Source organism: Cherax quadricarinatus, chromosome 4 (genome assembly GCF_038502225.1).
Source record: "Cherax quadricarinatus isolate ZL_2023a chromosome 4, ASM3850222v1, whole genome shotgun sequence".
Taxonomy (NCBI): Eukaryota; Metazoa; Arthropoda; class Malacostraca; order Decapoda; family Parastacidae; genus Cherax; species Cherax quadricarinatus.
This window is the reverse complement of record NC_091295.1, coordinates 61994899-62018648: the sequence shown is the minus strand read 5'-3', so window position 1 is coordinate 62018648 and position 23750 is coordinate 61994899.

Sequence of the window (23750 nt, the reverse complement as noted above, 5' to 3'; positions counted from 1 at the left end):
CAATACTAGTACATCTCCCCAACACCAGTACATCACCCCAACACCAGCACATCACCCCAACACCAGCACATCACTCCAGCACCAGCACGTCATCCCAACACCAGCGCGTCATCCCAACACCAGCAAGTCATCCCAACACCAGCACGTCATCCCAACACCAGCACGTCATCCCAACACCAGCACGTCATCCCAACACCAGCACGTCACCCCAACACCAGCACGTCATCCCAACACCAGGACGTCATCCCAACACCAGCACGTCACCCCAACACCAGCACGTCACCCGAACACCAGCATGTCATCCCAACACCAGCACGTCACCCCAACACCAGCACGTCACCCCAACACCAGCATGTCACCAACACCAGCACGTCACCAACACCAGCACGTCACTCCAACACCAGCACGTCACCCCAACACCAACACATCTCCCGAACACCAGCACATCACCCCAGCACGTCACCCCAACACCAGAACATCTCCCCAACGCCAGCACATCTCCCTAACACCAGCACATCTCTCCATCACCAGTACTACTCCCCACCGCTAGTACATCTCCCTAACACAGCACATCACCCCAACACCAGCATATCACCCCAACACCAGCACATATTAGCAGTGCGACACCAGTACGTCATCACAGCACCAGACCATCAACAACTCCGGTACATCACATCACCAGTCCAGTACCAGTACATCACAACATACATCATCAGTACACCATGACTAAACCTGTTGTGGAGAAATTTTCTCCAGGAGGGGGGTATCAGCCCCCTTCAGCCCCTTTCAGCCCTGAGGGGCCCAGCCCTCTCAGAAGGGGCAAATATCTTGTTTACTGCTACAGCGAGTAATTGACCCCAGATGCAGTACCAGTATGTGACGTGGCTCGACGCTCCGTGCGGTCCTGTGTTGCAAAGTGTAGTTAATAAAAGACAGTTCATCTCTTACCTTAGCAAGACAAGGAAAATCCTGCTCCCACTTTATTACCATAGTAAAGATAGTGGACATTGTTGTCTATGCTTAAGACAGCAAGATTTAAACATTCTGCTTTGCTTCATCGAGGAAGTGGCAGGGAAGCAAAAGTACTAGGTCAGCTTCTCCTTTGTGCTGGGGGCAGTGACGGCGTGGGGTGCTGTGGCGTCTTCAGATTACTTTTGACTCTACTGAGAGTGACACTGACGCCAGGATAACCAACAAAGAACGATCTGTGCGTTAGCGTGAACGAAGTATCTCATAAAACTCAATAAACACTTAAGAGAAGTGTGATCAGCTTCTTTAGTGATAAGATTGTGAACAATAAAGACAAATCTTGTGGAACATAGTGTACCAGTGTGCGTATTCCTAGACTATAGAAGACGTGGACATCCAAGGACACTTCAGCTTCTATCAGGTCACCGATATCTGTCGAAGGTGTGAAGAACACCATAGCTCACGCTACAAGAGCAAGGTAGGTTACGAATTTCTTGTAGTACGGGGGATTGCGCAGTTCTTGAGTCGCAAGGAGTTTGTAATCAACCTATAGTCGGCAGTAAGGTGCGGACTTTTGAGTCCAAACAAGTATGTAATTTGTCAGCAATCAGTGAATGAAATATGCTGACATAACACCCCCTAGGGGTAATTTATAATCTTACACATTATAACTCTTTACAGCCCGTTGAGAGATGACTTCGACAGCTTCTCAAGACCTCGTCTGCAGGGGCGGCTGTGCAGGCGATGAGCTGTCTTTCTAAGTTAAGTTTTCCCTATACAAAATGTTTAAGCTTAACTGGTAATGCCGTTTCTCAACACCTGTGCATCACAACCACAGCAGAAAATCAAGAACGCAACACCAGCACATCATAATACCAGAACATTACAATCTCATTACATCATCAATACATAATCACAAGACCAGTACGTTGCAAGTACAACAAAACGTCAGTAGAACACTTGTACATCATGGCGCCAGTACATTAACAGTTCATAAGTGTATCAACAAGACACCTATTTACCACCAGGAGGCTGTTAGACTGTTAGGGAACATTACAGATGGCGGTGACTGGTACAGTACATTACAGATTGTGGTGACTGGTACAGTACATTACAGATGGTTGTCACTGGTATAGTACATTACAGATGGTGGTTACTGGTACAGTACATTACAGATTGTGGTGACTGGTACAGTACATTACAGATGGTTGTCACTGGTATAGTACATTACAGATGGTGGTTACTGGTACAGTACATTACAGATGGTGATTACTGGTACAGTACGTTACAGATGGTGGTGACTGGTACAGAACAATACAGATGATGGTGACTGGTACAGTATAATATAGATAGTGAATGCTCGATGGCAGGGTTAAGCAGTTTTGGGTCTTGTCAGCCCATGAGAGAACCTCAGTTCGATCCCTATCCATCCATCCATCAATGGTACGTAAAATTGGTTAATTAGCAAGAATCATTTAAAATTAAGTCCTTTCTAAAAATTTCTCTAATACGTTTAAAAATATCAAGGTTAAATTAAATTGCGCTTGTTATAATAAGGTTAGGTAAGTTTTCTAAGGTACTTTTGATACAAAATTATTAATTTTTCATAAACATTAATGACAAAAATATATCTTTAAACGTATAAGAAAAAAATTTAGAAAGGATTTAGTTTTAAATGAGTTCTTGCTAATTAACCAGCTTTACCTATTCGGAAAAACCCATTAGTGGAAGTACGTCATGTCTATAGGTTAGGCAAGTTTTAAAGAATTTCCCGAAACAAGATCCCAAGATCTGTGTCTGACAGCTTACCTAACGTATAGGCATGACCTACTTCCACTAGTGGAATAGCCTAGAAAGTGACGTAGTGGAGGCGGGAACCATACATAGTTTTAAGGCGAGGTATGATAGAGCTCATGGGGCAGGGAGAGAGAGGACCTAGTAGCAATCAGCGAAGAGGCGGGGCCAGGAGCTGTGAATCGACCCCTGCAACCACAAATAGGTGAGTACAAATAGGTGAGTACACACACACACACAGCGGGGTTCCAGAGGGGTCAGTCCTAGGACCAGTGCTGTTTCTGGTATATGTAAAGGACATGATGGAAGGAATAGACTCAGAAATGTCACTGTTTGCAGACGATGTGAAGAGAATTATTGGAATTCAGTCGGAGGAGGACAAGGCATGACTACAGAGGGATCTGGACAGGCTGCAGGCCTTTTCCAGCAACTGGCTCCTTGAGTTCAACCCCAGCAGGTGCAAAGTCATGAAGATCGGGAAAGGGCAAAGAAGACCGCAGACAGAGTACAGTCTAGGGGGCCAATGACTACAAACCTCATTCAAGGTAAAGGATCTTGGATTGTATATAATACAGAGCACATCTCCTGAGGCGCACATCAACCAAATAACTGCTGCAGCTTATGAGCGGCTAGCGAACCTAAGAATAGCATTCCAGCATCTCAATAAAAAGTTGTTCCAGACCCTGTACACCGCGTACGTCAGGCCCATATTGAAGTATGTAGCTCCAGTTTAGAACCCACACCTGGCCAAGCAGGAAACTAGAGAAAGTGCAAAGGTTTGCAACAAGACTAGTCCCGGAGATAAAGGGCATGTCTTACGAGGAGAGGTTAAAGGAACTCGACCTGGCGACACTGGAGGACAGGAGGGACAGGGGAGGGGGCGAACATGAAAACATATAAAATACTGAGAGGAATCGACAAGGACAGAGACAGGATGTTCCAGAGATAGGACACAGCAACATGGGGTCACAATTGGAAATCGAAAACTCCGATGAATCTCACTGATGTTAGGAAGTATTTCTTCAGTCATAAGTTGTCAGGTAGTTGAATAGTCTGGAAAGTGAGGTAGTGGAGGCAGGAAACATACATAGCTTTAAGAAAAGATATGATAAATCTCATGGAGCAGGGAGCGAGTGGACCTAGTTTCTACCAGTGAAGAGGCGGGGCCGGGAGCTATGAATCGACCCCTACAACCACAGGTAAGTACAATTAGGTGGACACAAACACACACACACTAGTAATTCACATAAATACAGCCTTGTTAACTCTTACATAATCCCACAACGTGCTACCGTTCAAAGGAATTTAAAATATGTTGACTGAGGTATAACCTAACATAATACAATCAAAGCAACATAAAAGAATGTTTCACATTTTTCCTGTAATATTCAGGCTTGACTATATGTTGTACGCTTTAAGTTGAAATAATTTGCCACTTTCATGTTTGCACTTGGGCAGACAATTAAAATTCCTTCAAACCCATTTCAAAAGATTAAAGCGAAATTAATTAGCGAGGTTTTCCCGTTTCTGAAGCAAAAATACTAAAATGCACTCGTGAACGTTTGTCAGTTTGTAGGCTCTCTCTCTCTCTCTCTCTCTCTCTCTCTCTCTCTCTCTCTGAGTGCAACAAATGGTCGTCATGTAATTTCCCTTGCAATGATCATAAACATTAAAGACAATGTGTAATGGGGGACATGTAATACAGTTTTCAACATCCTTCAGAATGGTTAAAATAATTTGCAAGAAACTTACTATTACTTTCTATAACAAGTTTTGTTTTCCCACTGAGGCTCAATGCTGTTTTTATCGAGAATATTTGACTTGCTCGCAGTTGTTTAAACTCTACAGGTCTCATTCAACCTTGCCTAGAGTACTCTTCTCACACCTGAGAATAATTGTCTAATTAAGCGGAACTGACTTCACATCTACTTTCTAAATAAAAGTCACCCACAATAGTTTTATTATATTATTTTATATTAAGTTCGCGTGGATCGTCGGGATGGGTGGAGAGACCTACATCCTCCCTTAATTTTAAGACAAACACACTACTTAGACAACTCGCTTGCATCAACGTAACGTTTCTCTCTTCTAGTGCTACTTGTATGGTTCTTCAAGCAACTTTTATATCTTCACATAGCGACACGCAATACATGCTCTGCAGTCACTCAAGAATGATGCATCTATTGGCATTGGACTGTACGTCGTGAGGCGCTAAATCCGTGTGGGCTATTCAGCTCAAGGTGTTGGTGGTAGAGGCTCGATTCTCCGTTCACCAGTTGATGTGCGATCTTTATCCAGACACTTAAAGAAAGGACACATGTTGGAACCCCTGGAATAGAACAATGTCGTGTCATTTTACCAGTGCACAGTCAAGCTGTGCAACAAACTACCATACTATATCTTCCGACAACCTTTGATCTCTAGACTTTTAAGAGGCGTCTTTGTAGCTACCTTCTCCACACCGCTTCTATTATTCTTACACTGACTAAGCACTACTGAGTAGGCTATTCTGTCTTTGTGGTCTATTTCAGATGAAAGATGTAAAGTAAAATGAATTTATGGGTGGCTATCAGAGTGCGGGTTACGAGCAGGTTAGGTTAGGTAAGGTTCGTCAGGAGACAGAACAAGTGTTTCATGTCTCGGGTCTTATATGACGACCCGCCGTTGAAGCTTTTGGTTACGAACACGTGTCAGTATACGTCGGACATCACCTCATTCAACCAGCGAAGTTATTTAACCAACGATGTCAATTTTCCATGAAAAAAAAATAAGCATTAGCCACAATAGACTGAATGGCTAAAATAGATTTGTATTATAAGAACAGTTCAGGTGCTTAGAGGGAATGGTTCCCGAATGTTGTAAATACTTCTTTAATAATTGATGTCTGAGTAAGCCATACTGAATGCACAGAGCAGTTTCTTGACCAGACACTGAAAAAAATTCAACCTATAAATTTGATAAAACGCATACCATGTTTCCGTCTATCGAGCAGCGGATAAGATGTGAAGTGGAAACCCTCTTGATCGAAGAACTTATGTCTGACATAAGAGATCTAACTCAAATCCCCGGACACACAGTCAGGCGAACACTACACGTGTAATAGATGGAAACTGACAGCGAGATGGCTCGCAGAATCAACAGGAAACACTTTTACAGCCTCAGAGTAGTAGAGAAGAGGCGGACCGAAGAAGTGAATCTCGAAATTTATGTAAGGAATAAACTAGAGGATGGTGCTTACACACATACTAACATGAGCGTGAGTGTTGCTGCTAGTGTGGCCGGTGTTGCACTAGTGAGGGTGGGCAGCTTCTTGCAGATTTTTTGCATCTTCTTGGTTAATGATTCCAATAATAACATTAAGACATCGTGAAGAGCTCATCAGTGACCAGGAAACACGACTGGAAGTAAAATAGGAGAGGAAATAGGGTGGAAAGAAGGCACGAAGAAAGTTTCATAGGTACTAACGAAAGAATGAAGAAAGGGAGAAATGAAGAAAAGAAGGAAATAGAGAGAGAGAGAGAGAGAGAGAGAGAGAGAGAGAGAGAGAGAAGAAATAAAGACAGAAATTATGTCTATGCAAAACCTGTCATTTAAATTTTTCTTAAGAGATGACTACTTGTCATCACTGACCACTTTGTGCCTTCATCAGAATGAGGCAAGCTATGCCAAGTGTCATCTCTTGCTGATACAACAAAAAGTGTTCATTATCAACATTGACACAACTACGATAAATATTGAAAAAGTCAAAGAGACAAGGTTCAACGATTGTCCGGGTATCCTGGGCACGAAACTTTACTCTGAACTGATTTATAAGATCTAGAAGCTGAATGTTATAAGCACAGGTATTATTAAAAGGCCCAGTGTGCTCGGCTGTGCAAAAAACTATATAGTATAAACTCAGGCAATAGAGTAATCTCCAGAATGAGGAATAAAATTCGTGCCGGGTGTATTCCCACCACCACACATGTTACAAATACAATAAAACTGAATGGATTTTGACGAGAGATGAGCGAGTGAGAACTTTAATGAGCTAATTTAGCTGCTCATACAGAAGACAACTCCAGTATGGAAGTAATCACCCCCAAGGCTTGCTAAGAATTTGTGTTCCAGGGATGCCCCTAGATGGAAGGTAGCCTATCCTGGGGCTTCCTTCCTCCCCCTCACTGTGGCTGGCAGACCATCAACATAACTAGTGCTTATCCCATATACAAATGGTGCATCCATCTGAACAGGCGACGAACTACAGTGTTCAAGGCTGGTTATTAATGGTTTGATAAATGAGACACTTTTGCAATATTTGAGAATCTTTATTCTGGAAACGTTTCGCCAGCCAGTAGCTTCTTCAGTCCAATATTGAAAAGAAAGGTGAAAGTTGAGGAGTTTTAAGTAATCAGTTCCTCAGCCTGGAATCGATGTATTCAATCCAATCTTGATAAAGTACAGCGTATGCGCAGAGAAGGGGCAGTGGTAGGCTGAGTCACCAGTGGAAAAAACCCACTAGTGTAAGTAGGTCATGCCTATAGGTTAGGCAAGCTTTGATGAATATCCCGGAACAAGATCCCAAGATGGTGCTGTGTCTGACAGCTTACCTAATATATAGGCATGACCTACTTCCACTAGTGGTTTGTTTTTCACTGGTGACTGCAGTATATAAGTCCCATCCGTTTCAAAAAATGTCTCACTTATCAACTTGTCGGTTTTCTAAACCATTTATACAATATTGATGGTATGTAGCAGTGTGGTTAAGTGTGAGGCATGTCGAATAATACCTGCCCCGAGTTTTAAAACTACATGCTGAACCTTGCGAACAACTGTGATTGCACACTGTGGTGCATACTCACACCTTGAGTATGCACCACTCTCTCGGATGGTCTGCTGCCCGACTATTATTTTGCTGATCTATAGGAGTACAGATCGGTGAGTGTGTGTGTCTCTAGCATAGCGAACGGAGAGTTGAACCTCCGCCACTCCCTGTCAGTATAAGACTAAACTGGGGGAGTAAGATACATGGGCAACAGTATGGTATTTTCATTGACTAGACGTTTCACTTGTTTAGGTGGATTCTTCAGTCGATTCTTCGGTAGACATGAAGTGGTCAGTCCCTCAGCCTGGAGTGTGTTCATCTACATAGCTTCGTTTGAAGCTTTGTAGCTGAACACAAACCAAGGCTAAGGACACTAACCACCTCAAACTAACATCTCCACGCTGAAGGATTGACCACTTCATATTTATATCTCCATGACTTATGCTGACTCACAGGATAGGATACTCGCAGGTAGGACCCAAGAGGGGGAGAGGGAAGAGTGAGGATAGTGAACCAGAAGTGGGGGAGAGGAATGGTTTAAGGAGAGAGGGAAAGAGCCGGGTCTAGACCCAGCCGCATGGCACTGGCTGGCCAGAATTGAAAAAAGTGCTGCTTGCTGTGGTGACTTTATGGTTCTTTTTGTAATGTGATGTGGCTTGGATGGCAGGGTAACGTGGTCTGGCTTGGATGGCAGGGCTCGGTGGCAGGCAGCGTCAGGGCGTCACACAGGAGGTTTGCTGTTTATTGAATGTTTTGGTAGGTGGGATGGAAGGGAATTTGGTGTCGATGACATAAAATTGGGACCCCATCTTTAGGTCCACCCCTGCAGAGGGCAGAGCAGAGACCATAAGATGGCTACGCAACGCTCTAAACCTATTTCAGTGCTGACTCTGCTTTTCAAATGAAGGAGTCGGCTGAGCCGGTGACACGTCTCATCAGTATAGTTAACACTGTACATGCAATTTACTTACCTACTTGACGGTATTGTTTACCATTTTCATAATGAACAGTAACATTGATCATTATGACTCCCAGTATAAACAAGCTTCACGTTAATCTCTAACAATCATCAACACTCACAAGCTCCTAAAAAAAAAAAAAAAAACGTAAAAAGAGAGTAAAAAAAAATCACGACTCAAAAAAATAAATCTAGGAGACATGACAGAAAAAGAAAACGAATGACGAAAGAGAAAAAAAAATAATCCAATAAAGTTAGCCGGAGGGAAAAAGAGAGAAAACTGAGAGCTATTTTTCTATTGGTAATAGATTCCACAATTTAAATGAGACGATTCTACAATGTAGTAAATAGATCCAATACTTTTCTGACTTCTCTGAAAAGAAACTGGAGAGAAAATATTTTATTCCTGCACGAAAGAAAAAATATAAAGTGAAATATATAATTCCCAGAGGAGCGAGAAGCAGATCAGCAGCGTGATTTCAACTTGGGGAATCTGTGAGGGCGAGAATTCCAAGTGGAATCATGAGAGATAACATGGGATGGGGCGGGGACGGGGGTGTCAATGACTGGGAGAGAGGGAGCAAGAGATGGAGCAGGAGAGAGAGAGAGAGAGGGAGAGTGAGAGAAAGTGAGCAAGCGAGAGACAGCGAACGAGTGAGATACAGCGAACGAGCAACGAGCGAAAGAGAGATAACGAGCGAGAGAGTGAGCTAGAGAGAGCGATAGCGAGAGAGAGAGGGAACGAGAGAGAGAACGAGAGAGGGAACGAGAGAGGGAACGAGAGAGGGAACGAGTGAGGGAACGAGAGAGGGAACGAGAGAGGGAACGAGAGAGGGAACGAGAGAGGGAACGAGAGAGGGAACGAGTGAGGGAACGAGTGAGGGAACGAGTGAGGGAACGAGTGAGGGAACGAGTGAGGGAACGAGTGAGGGAACGAGTGAGGGAACGAGAGAGGGAACGAGAGAGGGAACGAGAGAGGGAACGAGAGAGGGAACGAGAGAGGGAACGAGAGAGGGAACGAGAGAGGGAACGAGAGAGGGAGAGAGAGAGAGGGAGAGAGAGAGGGAGCGAGAAAAAGAACGAAAGAGAAAGAGAACGAGAGAGAAAGAGAACGAGAGAGAAAGAGAACGAGAGAGAAAGAGAACGAGAGAGAAAGAGAACGAGAGAGAAAGAGAACGAGAAAGAGAACGAGAGAGAGAGAGAGAGAGAGAGAGAGAGAGGGAGATGGGGTAGGGAGGAAAGATGTAAAAGGGAGAAAAGGAGGAAGTGAGAGTTGAGAGGTGAAAGAGATAGGAGGGGAGAGGAAGAATAGAATACATGTATATTGGGTGCTTAGAAAAAGGATAAGAGACAGCAGAGGTGAAGGGTAGGGGGGAGAGGAAAAAAAATAAGGTACGGAAGATAAAAAAAAATAAGAAAACGAAGAAAGATGAGAAATGGAGAGGGGAAGGAGAACGAGGCCAGGAGAGGGATGAGAAAGAGAATAATGAAAGAGGGAAGAAAGAGAAGGGGTAATAGTATTGGAGATGGAGAAGAGTTACAAGAGTGCTGAAGATGGTAGTGAAGAGTGTTGGAGATTGTGGTGCAGCGTGTTAGTAGTAGTTAGAAGTGCCTTGGAGATGTTATTGAAGAGGAAGAGAGGTCAGGAACGAGTAGTGAAGGGCGTGAGAGTGTTGGAGATGACAGTAAACAATATGAGGTCAGAAGAGTGTTTCAGATTTTGGTGAAGCGTATGAAAGGAATGGAGATAATAGTGAAATGTGTGAAGGATCAGGAGAATGTTGGAGATACTGGTGAAGCGAGCAAAGAAGAAAGGAGAGTGCTGGAGAAGATTATGAGACGTCAGGAGAGTAACAGATGGTGGAGAGAGAGAGAGAGAGAGAGAGAGAGAGAGAGAGAGAGAGAGAGGTCAGTAATGAGGAAGAATACTCAGACACCTGCTGACAACATTCAACAATACCTTGCTGAAGTATCGGGTATTATTAATATGCTAACTTAAAACATTAATAAGAAGTGATTAAACAACTCATTACTAAAATTGTTACCAGATCATTAATTCGTCAACACCACATTTCCAGTGTAACTCAGCTATCGAAACTATTGGAGCCCAGTCCTGGGACACATTATGTGCCTCTGTAATCAATTGACTACCACCCTCAGGATGGGTTTCGGGTGCGTAATAAAGGTATCAAAATAACCAAGGCATCGTCACCTGACTCCTCTGCAGCACAAACCTGTTGTTAAATTAGACATGTGCAACTCTTGGGTATCTTTATTGAGGAAACGTTTATCCTCAAGTTGATCCTTTGTATGGACTGATGAAGCCACTGTGTGGCGAAACGTTTCCTCAATAAAGATACCCAAGAGTTGCACATGTGTCTAATTTAACAACATGTCGGTTCTTTGAACCATTCATCTACAAGCACAAACCAATAGACACCGAATCAAACCATATTTAAGAGAAGTAAGAGGCATATAAGATAGGGAAACGAGAGTGAGAAATGGTTTATTTTTAAGCAAAACTGGATATATCACTAGTGTGCTGCTACCCTATTATATATAACAGTTGCTCAGTGGGAATCGAAGCTAAGCATATTTCCCCGACATATTCCCTCAGGCAGGATGGAAGACTTCAGTAGGGCAATGAGGATGTTAAGCATTCCAGTGAGAACCCAGTGAGAAACGTGAGAGAAAGAGGGGAAAGGAGGGGGGCGGGGAAAGAGAAGAGATCGAGAGTGGTGAATATGAGGGTAGGGAGAGGGGTGAAAACGAGAGAGGAAGGTGCGGCTTCTGAGAAGGGGGGGGGTACGAAAGGGGGAACACGAGTGAGGAATATGAGCAGAGTGTGAGTGAGGAAAGTGAGGGAACGACGATGCAGTGCCGCCACGGAAAGAAGCACGAATAAGAGTTGATGAAAATGGAAAACGAAGGGGAGGGAGAGAGGGATGAGATGAACAAAGGAAATAGAGATGGACAAGGAGGATAAATATAAACATAAAGAATACAGAGAATAATAAAGAACGTGTACGAGGGAAAGTAATGTGAAAGCCAAGAAAAGAAATGGTAAATGTTAAATGTGCTAAAAGAGTAAGAAAGATAAAAGGAAATTAGAGTGAAGGAACGGTATGGGAAGGAATAAGACGGAAGGGGGAAGAAATGAAAGGAAATGAAGGGAGGGGATTAACTGTTTTTAATATAAACATCTTGGAGCAATGTTGGATTGCAGGCACAACCAGTGGCCCCTCCAGACTCACAACTACTGATGCCAACAACAAAATCCCCCCAACAAACACGCAAGACAGCCTCATTTACATTTGCTAATGTACAGGGCCTTAAGCAATCCACCAACAACAAAATACCTTTCATCAGTGGACTTCTAGGGGAGACATATGCAATGTTTACAGCCTTCACAGAGACCCATGAAAAAGATTACTTTGACAGTGAAATATGGATAAATGGGAGAAACCTTTTCAGATACGACAGAAAGAACAGGCAACAAGGAGGGTGGGGAGGGATTGGTCTGTATGCCAGAGTCGCTCATTTGCACGGAGATACTGAATACCACAAATGATGTAATTGAAGTTCTAACAGTAAAAGTCGAGAACCAAAACTTAGTCAGTGTGCTTGTATATAAGCCACCAGATGCAACTTCCCAACAGTTCAAGGAACAGCTATCGACAATTGATTACTGTCTGGAAAAATCTTCCAGCCCCATCCCTAAACATCTTGCTGCTTGGTAACTTTAATCTAAGGCATACAAAATGGAAGAATGTAGCAAATGTTGTAGCAGAAATAATCCCTGGAGGCAGCTCAAATGAAAAGTCTCACACACAAACGAACTGCTGAATTTCTGCAATAAACATATCCTAAATCAGCAGATAGTGGAGCCAACAAAACTGGAGAACACACTTAACCTTATTTTCACAAATAATGAGGACCTGGTAAGAAACATAATATTAAAAACAATTAATTCTGATCACGGTCTAATCGAAGTCCATACTTACATGCACAGGAGTCCTGATCAGCAAAATGTGTACAGCTATGAGGGTACCTTCAAATTCAACTTCAATAACAAGAACATCAACTGGGGCCAGGTAAACCATGTCCTACATGAAACATGTTGGGAAGATATAAATAACATGGACCCTAACCAGTGCCTTGAAAAGATCAACTTTCTGGTAGCTGATGTATGTTCAAGGCATATTCCCCAAAGAAAAAAAAGAAGAGAAGAAGTAAACTGAAGAGAGAGAGACGCTCCTTCTACAGGAGAAGACGAAAAATCATTTGAGCTCCTCAAGAACTCCAGATTGTTTGAAACACAGAAGGAAGTGCTAACCAGAGAAATGGAAAATATTGAGCTTAAGTTAAAGGACTCATACAGGATCCAAGAGAGACAAGAGGAGCTAAAAGCAATTAGTGAAATTGAAAGAAATTCGAAATATTTCTTTTCATAAGCCAAAAACAAGGCAAAACCACATTTAGTATCGGGCCCCTGCTCAGACAAGACGGATCCTACACAGATGACAACAAAGAAATGAGTGAGATACTGAAATCTCAATATGACTCTGTGTAAAGCGTGCCACTAATCAGTCTAAAGATAGACAATACAAATAACTTTTCATGAAGAGCTTCAAAATCTTTTCAATGTATGCCAAATTTCTGATATAACCCTAAATAAACTAAACTTTGAGAAGCCATTGACATGCCAATGCACTCAGCCCCAGGCCCAGACTCGTGGAACTCTGTGTTCATTAAGAACTACAAGAAACTCTTCTCACGGGCCCTAAGTATGCTATGGAGAAGAAGCATAGACACAGGTGAGATTCCACAGTCGCTAAAAACAACGGATATAGTCCCACTCCTTAAAGGTGGTAACAAAGCAATTGCTAAGAGCTAAAGAGTAATAGCTTTAACGTTCCACATTAAAATAATCTTTGAAAGAGTTCTAAGAAGCACGATTGCAAACCACTTGGACTCCCAACAATTGCACAATCCAGGGCAACATGGGTTCAGAGCAGGTCGCTCCTGCTTCTCGCAACTACTGGACCACTATGATATGGTCTTGGATGCACTGGAAAACAAGCAGAATGCAGATGTAGTATACATAGATTGTGCAAAAGCCTTTGACAAGTGCAATCAGGTGTAATAGCGCACAAAATGCGTGCTAAATGGGTAACTGGCAAAGTAGGCAAATGTATCTTCAACTTTCTAACCAATCGAACACAAAGAGTAGTGGTAAAGAGAGTTAAATCGGAAGCTGCCATAGTGAAGAGTTCTGTTCCACAAGGCACAGTACTCGCCCCTCTCATATTCCTCATCCTCATATCAGACATAGAAAGAGATGCAAACCATAGCACCGTATCATGCTTTGCAGACGATACTAGGATCTGCATGAGAGTGTCATCCATTGAGGACACGACAAATCTCCAAGAAGATATAAACCAAGTTTTCCAATGGACAACGGAAAACAATATGATGTTCAATGAAGATAAATTCCAACTACTCCGTTATGGAAAACTGGCGGAAATAATTGCTAGAACTGAGTATACTACAAATTCTATTCACACATTAGAGCAGAAAAGTAACGTGAAGGACCTGGGAGTGGTAATGTCTTAGGATCTCATCTTCAAGGATCACAACAGTGCCACTATCACATCTGCGAGGAAACTGATAAGATGGATAATAAGAATATTCAAGACAAGAGATACCAAGCCAATGATCCATTTTTAAATAACTTGCTCTCTCTAGGCTGGAATACTGATGTACATTAACATTTTCATTCAAGGCAGGTGAAATTGCAGATCTAGAGAATGTACAGAGAACCTTTACTGCACATGTATGTCTCACCAAACACCTAGGAACACTTGGAGGCACTTGACTTGTACTCACTGGAGCGCAGGCGAGAGAGATTCACCATAATATACACCTGGAAGATCCTAGAGGGACTGGTCCTTAATCTGCACACAGAAATCACTCCCTACAAAAGCAAAAGGCTTGGCAGGCGATGCAACATACCCTCAGTGAAAAGTAGGGGCGTCACTAAGTGTCCGGGGCCCAAGACTGTTCAACAGCCTCCCACTAGCCGTAAGGGGAATTACCAATAGACCCGTGTTTGCTTTCAAGAGGGAGCTGGACAGATACCTAAAGTGAGTGCCGGATCAGCCGGGCTGTAGTTCGTACGTTGGACTACGTGCGGCCAGCAATAACAACCTCCTTGATCAGGCCCTGATCCACCAGGAGGCCTAGCCATGGACCGGGCCGTGGGGGCACTGATTCTCGGAATGCCCTCCAGGTAGACTTCATGCAGGTAGCAGTGGTCGAAGATGGAAAGAAGAACTAGATAAACTGCAAGTGAAAAGTGTTCAATGTAAAGAAAAAGATGAATGACGTAAGGAGCAGAGGTGGAAGTGCTTTTGTTGTGGCTGTTGTTGTAGTTGTTCTTGAAGTTGAGGTTGTTGTAGATGGTTGTTGTGGTATTTGCTGTGATGAGTTATTATTATTATTATTACTATTCAGAAAAAGGGCTGAAACCAAACCACAGCCAAATTCCATTCCATGCCATCCTCAGCACAATACCTTACGACACTATTCCGTCCCATATTCATCACTTCACACCAAGGAATGATTCCATCCCATATTCATCACTACACACCACCACATGATTCCATCCAATACTCATCACTATACACCGCATGATTCCATCAAGCTGCCACACGACTGTTTATACCCCATAACAATTCTCGCTGTGTGAGTTAAGGAAGCAGAGCTGCCGACCAGTGATTGGTGAAGACCAAGTGAACAAAGAGCTATATAATCTATAGAGTATATTCTGCCAGCCCGAGGCCAGGCTTTAACACAACACTAACTCTCTCACGCACACCATGCCTGACCATATATATTGTATCTCAGATATAACGTAATTTTCACGAATTGAGAGACAGAACAGTGAAAGTGACCGTAATAGAAACAAGAACAGTGAGAATGATTGTAGCACAGAACAGTGAGGGGGAGAAGGGTGACGGTAACAGAGATAAGAACAATGAGGGGGGTTGTCGGTAACAGAGATGAGAACAGTGAGGGGAGGGGATAACAGAGAGTTAACAACACATGGTGTGACAGGATGCAGAAGCATGGATAGTGCCAGGCCACGTACTGGCGGACATAAATCAAATGAAAAACACCATCAGCAAGAACAGTAACAACACAGAACAGAGACAACAGAAACACGATAACAACGAAGCAACAATGAGTGGCAACAAATAAAACACCAACCAATCTGCACGACAAACAAATGCCAGAACAACAGCCAAACCCCCTAGTAAAGTATAACAAATTTGTTGATGTTCACCCGTTTGTTCAGTCGTCTGTTCAGTCGTTTGAAACAAAAGCACAGTTCGGAACAATTACTGCGCCACACTGACCAAAAGTTGTGGTTATTGTGGCTTGAAATATCAGCGCTTGTGAGATCAATGCAGCGCAGAATACACTCAGTGCACTGTAAATGCAGCTGGTTGTATGGATTCCAGCATAATATACACGCTCGGTAAAACAGAAATTACTCTGGCCGTGTCCACGTTTTTTGAGTTCATTACTTGGCTGCCATAAATCCCAGTGACTTGTAAAGGGATTAGTGGAGTTGACAATCCTAATGCCTTCACGGGTTTTCCAGCAGCCCTAAAGAACATTGTGTCTTGCAATTATATAGATTATAGTGGTTTACTAATGAGAAAATTCTTATAGTTTACTTAGAATTAATTATAGTACCTTACCAATGAGAAGATCTTGAACTATCTTTGGAATAATTTTTGAGGCTATAATAACTTTCACTCTGACATATTGCATTACTACAATATCAGTGCTTGTGGGCTTTTTATAATGCTATAATGATCAACCTTCCTGGCTACGGGTACAGGTACAGGGGACATTTCCTGTTCCCTTCTCTCTTTCCCTCGCTCCAGTGAAGACGTTCCCTGGGATCGTATTTGCTTGAATATCCTCCTCTTTTTTGCATATTTGCAAGATCATGTTGATATGTTGATTGCAACACGAAAGACCGAGTGCTATCATTTTACTCCCGCCATGGTTGTTTTACACACACACACATACATATATATATTTATATACTTAACAATTCGCAAACGGGCGAAATTATTTACAAACATTGTCTCTACGTCCACAGCAGGACTCGAACCTGCTAACTCTGTATCAGAGTCCACAGTACTTTACCACTGAGCTACACCCAAGATAAGTATGGGCGCTTAGCCGAAGCTAAGCTATGTTACCCCATACCCCCGGGCACCAAGCTCGTTTTGAAAGTTATTTCATCGAATCCTGCCACATGTAGTGGACAACGAAAGAGATTTAAAATGCTTAACAATTCGCAAACAGGCGAAATTATTTACAAACATTGTCTCTTGAGAATTGTTAAGCATTTCAAATCTCTTTCGTTGTCGACTGTATGTGGCAGGATTCGATGAAATAACTTTCAAAACGTGGTTGGTGCCCGGGGGTATGGGGTAACATACTTATCTTGGGTCTAGCTCCGTGGTAAAGTACTGTGCACTCTGATACAGAGTTAGCAGGTTCGAGTCCTGCTGTGGACGTAGAGACAATGTATCTCTTAAATCTTCTGTACCATATTATGTAATAAAATATTCCTATTGGTAAAAAAAAAATACGAAAAGATGGGGTGGTAGGGGAAGTGGAATATTCAAACGGCTTCAGGAAGAAATCCAAATATTCTTCCTTGAAGCCTTTTTATCCACTTCTCCGAGGCTATGGGTCCCACAATTTACACCAGAAGTGGACCCCATCTTACATAAATACATTATATATATTTTTTTTATTATTTATTATCACACCGGCCGATTCCCACCAAGGCAGGGTGGCCCGAAAAAGAAAAACTTTCACCATCATTCACTCCATCACTGTCTTGCCAGAAGGGTGCTTTACACTACAGTTTTTAAACTGCAACATTAACACCCCTCCTTCAGAGTGCAGGCACTGTACTTCCCATCTCCAGGACTCAAGTCCGGCCTGCCGGTTTCCCTGAATCCCTTCATAAATGTTACTTTGCTCACACTCCAACAGCACGTCAAGTATTAAAAACCATTTGTCTCCATTCACTCCTATCAAACACGCTCACGCATGCCTGCTGGAAGTCCAAGCCCCTCGCACACAAAACCTCCTTTACCCCCTCCCTCCAACCCTTCCTAGGCCGACCCCTACCCCGCCTTCCTTCCACTACAGACTGATACACTCTTGAAGTCATTCTGTTTCGCTCCATTCTCTCTACATGTCCGAACCACCTCAACAACCCTTCCTCAGCCCTCTGGACAACAGTTTTGGTAATCCCGCACCTCCTCCTAACTTCCAAACTACGAATTCTCTGCATTATATTCACACCACACATTGCCCTCAGACATGACATCTCCACTGCCTCCAGCCTTCTCCTCGCTGCAACATTCATCACCCACGCTTCACACCCATATAAGAGCGTTGGTAAAACTATACTCTCATACATTCCCCTCTTTGCCTCCAAGGACAAAGTTCTTTGTCTCCACAGACTCCTAAGTGCACCACTCACTCTTTTTCCCTCATCAATTCTATGATTCACCTCATCTTTCATAGACCCATCCGCTGACACGTCCACTCCCAAATATCTGAATACGTTCACCTCCTCCATACTCTCTCCCTCCAATCTGATATTCAATCTTTCATCACCTAATCTTTTTGTTATCCTCATAACCTTACTCTTTCCTGTATTCACCTTTAATTTTCTTCTTTTGCACACCCTACCAAATTCATCCACCAATCTCTGCAACTTCTCTTCAGAATCTCCCAAGAGCACAGTGTCATCAGCAAAGAGCAGCTGTGACAACTCCCACTTTGTGTGTGATTCTTTATCTTTTAACTCCACGCCTCTTGCCAAGACCCTCGCATTTACTTCTCTTACAACCCCATCTATAAATATATTAAACAACCACGGTGACATCACACATCCTTGTCTAAGGCCTACTTTTACTGGGAAAAAATTTCCCTCTTTCCTACATACTCTAACTTGAGCCTCACTATCCTCGTAAAAACTCTTCACTGCTTTCAGTAACCTACCTCCTACACCATACACTTGCAACATCTGCCACATTGCCCCCCTATCCACCCTGTCATACGCCTTTTCCAAATCCATAAATGCCACAAAGACCTCTTTAGCCTTATCTAAATACTGTTCACTTATATGTTTCACTGTAAACACCTGGTCCACACACCCCCTACCTTTCCTAAAGCCTCCTTGTTCATCTGCTATCCTATTCTCCGTCTTACTCTTAATTCTTTCAATTATAACTCTACCATACACTTTACCAGGTACACTCAACAGACTTATCCCCCTATAATTTTTGCACTCTCTTTTATCCCCTTTGCCTTTATACAAAGGAACTATGCATGCTCTCTGCCAATCCCTAGGTACCTTACCCTCTTCCATACATTTATTAAATAATTGCACCAACCACTCCAAAACTATATCCCCACCTGCTTTTAACATTTCTATCTTTATCCCATCAATCCCGGCTGCCTTACCCCCTTTCATTTTACCTACTGCCTCACGAACTTCCCCCACACTCACAACTGGCTCTTCCTCACTCCTACAAGATGTTATTCCTCCTTGCCCTATACACGAAATCACAGCTTCCCTATCTTCATCAACATTTAACAATTCCTCAAAATATTCCTTCCATCTTCCCAATACCTCTAACTCTCCATTTAATAACTCTCCTCTCCTATTTTTAACTGACAAATCCATTTGTTCTCTAGGCTTTCTTAACTTGTTAATCTCACTCCAAAACTTTTTCTTATTTTCAACAAAATTTGTTGATAACATCTCACCCACTCTCTCATTTGCTCTCTTTTTACATTGCTTCACCACTCTCTTAACTTCTCTCTTTTTCTCCATATACTCTTCCCTCCTTGCATCACTTCTACTTTGTAAAAACTTCTCATATGCTAACTTTTTCTCCCTTACTACTCTCTTTACATCATCATTCCACCAATCGCTCCTCTTCCCTCCTGCACCCACTTTCCTGTAACCACAAACTTCTGCTGAACACTCTAACACTACATTTTTAAACCTACCCCATACCTTTTCGACCCCATTGCCTATGCTCTCATTAGCCCATCTATCCTCCAATAGCTGTTTATATCTTACCCTAACTGCCTCCTCTTATAGTTTATAAACCTTCACCTCTCTCTTCCCTGATGCTTCTATTCTCCTTGTATCCCATCTACCTTTTACTCTCAGTGTAGCTACAACTAGAAAGTGATCTGATATATCTGTGGCCCCTCTATAAACATGTACATCCTGAAGTCTACTCAACAGTCTTTTATCTACCAATACATAATCCAACAAACTACTGTCATTTCGCCCTACATCATATCGTGTATACTTATTTATCCTCTTTTTCTTAAAATATGTATTACCTATAACTAAACCCCTTTCTATACAAAGTTCAATCAAAGGGCTCCCATTATCATTTACACCTGGCACCCCAAACTTACCTACCACACCCTCTCTAAAAGTTTCTCCTACTTTAGCATTCAAGTCCCCTACCACAATTACTCTCTCACTTGGTTCAAAGGCTCCTATACATTCACTTAACATCTCCCAAAATCTCTCTCTCTCCTCTGCATTCCTCTCTTCTCCAGGTGCATACACGCTTATTATGACCCACTTCTCGCATCCAACCTTTACTTTAATCCACATAATTCTTGAATTTACACATTCATATTCTCTTTTCTCCTTCCATAACTGATCATTTAACATTACTGCTACCCCTTCCTTTGCTCTAACTCTCTCAGATACTCCAGATTTAATCCCATTTATTTCCCCCCACTGAAACTCTCCTACCCCCTTCAGCTTTGTTTCGCTTAGGGCCAGGACATCCAACTTCTTTTCATTCATAACATCAGCAATCATCTGTTTCTTGTCATCCGCACTACATCCACGCACATTTAAGCAACCCAGTTTTATAAAGTTTTTCTTCTTCTCTTTTTTAGTAATTGTATACAGGAGAAGGGGTTACTAGCCCATTGCTCCCGGCATTTTAGTCGCCTCATACGACACGCATGGCTTACGGAGGAAAGATTCTTTTCCACTTCCCCATGGACAATAGAAGAAATAAAAAAGAACAAGAGCTATTTAGAAAAAGGAGAAAAACCTAGATGTATGTATATATATATATGCATGTGTGTGTCTGTGAAGTGTGACCAAAGTGTAAGTAGGAGTAGCAAGATATCCCTGTATATCCCTGTATATATATATATATTTTCAACAAGTCGGTCGTCTCCCACCGAGGCAGGGTGACCCAAAAAAAAGAAAGAAAATCCCCAAAAAGAAAATACTTTCATCATTCAACACTTTCACCACACTCACACATTATCACTGCTTTTGCAGAGGTGCTCAGAATACAACAGTTTAGAAGCATATACGTATAGAGATACACAACATATCCCTCCAAACTGCCAATATCCCAAACCCCTCCTTTAAAGTGCAGGCATTGTACTTCCCATTTCCAGGACTCAAGTCCGACTATATGAAAATAACCGGTTTCCCTGAATCCCTTCACTAAATATTACCCTGCTCAGACTCCAACAGATCGTCAGGTCCCAAGTATCATTCGTCTCCATTCATTCCTATCTAACACGCTCATGCACGCTTGCTGGAAGTCCAAGCCCCTCACCCACAAAACCTCCTTTACCCCCTCTTTCCAACCCTTTCGAGGACGACCCCTACCCCTCTTTCCTTCCCCTATAGATTTATATGCTTTCCATGTCATTCTACTTTGATCCATTCTCTCTAAATGACCAAACCACCTCAACAACCCCTCTTCTGCCCTCTGACTAATGCTTTTATTAACTCCACACCTTCTCCTAATTTCCACACTCCGAATTTTCTGCATAATATTTACACCACACATTGCCCTTAGACAGGACATCTCCACTGCCTCCAACCGTCTCCTCGCTGCTGCATATACCACCCAAGCTTCACATCCATATAAGAGTGTTGGTACTACTATACTTTCATACATTCCCTTCTTTGCCTCCATAGATAACGTTTTTTGACTCCACATATACCTCAACGCACCACTCACCTTTTTTCCCTCATCAATTCTATGATTAACCTCATCCTTCATAAATCCATCCGCCGACACGTCAACTCCCAAGTATCTGAAAACATTCACTTCTTCCAAACTCCTCCTCCCCAATTTGATATCCAATATTTCTTTATCTAAATCATTTGATACCCTAATCACCTTACTCTTTTCTATGTTCACTTTCAACTTTCTACCTTTACACACATTCTCAAACTCATCCACTAACCTTTGTAATTTTTCTTTAGAATCTCCCATAAGCACAGTATCATCAGCAAAATGTAACTGTGTCAATTCCCATTTTGAATTTGATTCCCCATAATTTAATCCCACCCCTCTCCCGAACACCCTAGCATTTACTTCTTTTACAACCCCATCTATAAATATATTAAACAACCATGGTGACATTACACATCCCTGTCTAAGACCTACTTTTACCGGGAAGTATTCTCCCTCTCTTCTACACACCCTAACCTGAGCCTCACTATCCTCATAAAAGCTCTTTACAGCATTTAGTAACTTACCACCTATTCCATATACTTGCAACATCTGCCACATTGCTCCTCTATCCACTCTATCATATGCCTTTTCTAAATCCAAAAATGCAATAAAAACTTCCCTACCTTTATCTAAATACTGTTCACATATATGCTTCAATGTAAACACTTGATCTACACATCCCCTACCCACTCTGAAGCCTCCTTGCTCGTCCGCAATTCTACATTCTGTCTTACCTCTAATTCTTTCAATTATAACCCTACCGTATACTTTTCCTGGTATACTCAGTAAACTTATTCCTCTATAATTTTTACAATCTCTTTTGTCCCCTTTCCCTTTATATAAAGGGACTATACATGCTCTCCGCCAATCCCTAGGTACCTTCCCCTCTTTCATACATTTATTAAACAAAAGTACCAACCACTCCAACACTATATCCCCCCCTGCTTTTAACATTTCTGTCATGATCCCATCAGTTCCAGCTGCTTTACCCCCTTTCATTCTACGTAATGCCTCACGTACCTCCACCACACTTACATTCTGCTCTTCTTCACTCCTAAAAGATGGTATACCTCCCTGGCCAGTGCATGAAATTACCGCCTCCCTTTCTTCCTTAACATTTAAAAGTTCCTCAAAATATTCTCACCATCTACCTAATACCTCCCTCTCCCCATCTACTAATTCCCCTACTCTGTTTTTAACTGACAAATCTATACTTTCCCTAGGCTTTCTTAACTTGTTTAACTCACTCCAAAATTTTTTCTTATTTTCATTAAAATTTCTTGACAGTGCCTCTCCCACTCTTTCATCTGCTCTCCTTTTGCACTCTCTCACCACTCTCTTCACCTTTCTTTTACTCTCCATATACTCTGCTCTTCTTATAACACTTCTGCTCTGTAAAAACCTCTCGTAAGCTACCTTTTTCTCTTTTATCACACCCTTTACTTCATCATTCCACCAATCACCCCTCTTTCCTCCTGCCCCCACCGTCCTATAACCACAAACTTCTGCCCCACATTCTAATACTGCATTTTTAAAACTATTCCAACCCTCTTCAACCCCCCCACTACTCATCTTTGCACTAGCCCACCTTTCTGCCAATAGTCGCTTATATCTCGCCCGAACTTCCTCCTCCCTTAGTTTATACACTTTCACCTCCCTCTTGTTGTTGCCACCTTCCTCTTTTCCCATCTACCTCTTACTGTAACTGTAGCTACAACTAAACAATGATCCGATATATCAGTTGCCCCTCTATAAACATGTACATCCTGGAGCCTACCCATCAACCTTTTATCCACCAATACATAATCTAACAAACTACTTTCATTACGTGCTACATCATACCTTGTATATTTATTTATCCTCTTTTTCATAAAATATGTATTACTTATTACCAAATTTCTTTCTACACAAAGCTCAATTAAAGGCTCCCTATTTACATTTACCCCTGGCACCCCAAAATTACCTACTACTCCCTCCATAACATTTTTACCCACTTTAGCATTGAAATCCCCAACCACGATTACTCTCACACTTGATTCAAAACTCCCCACGCATTCACTCAACATTTCCCAGAATCTCTCTC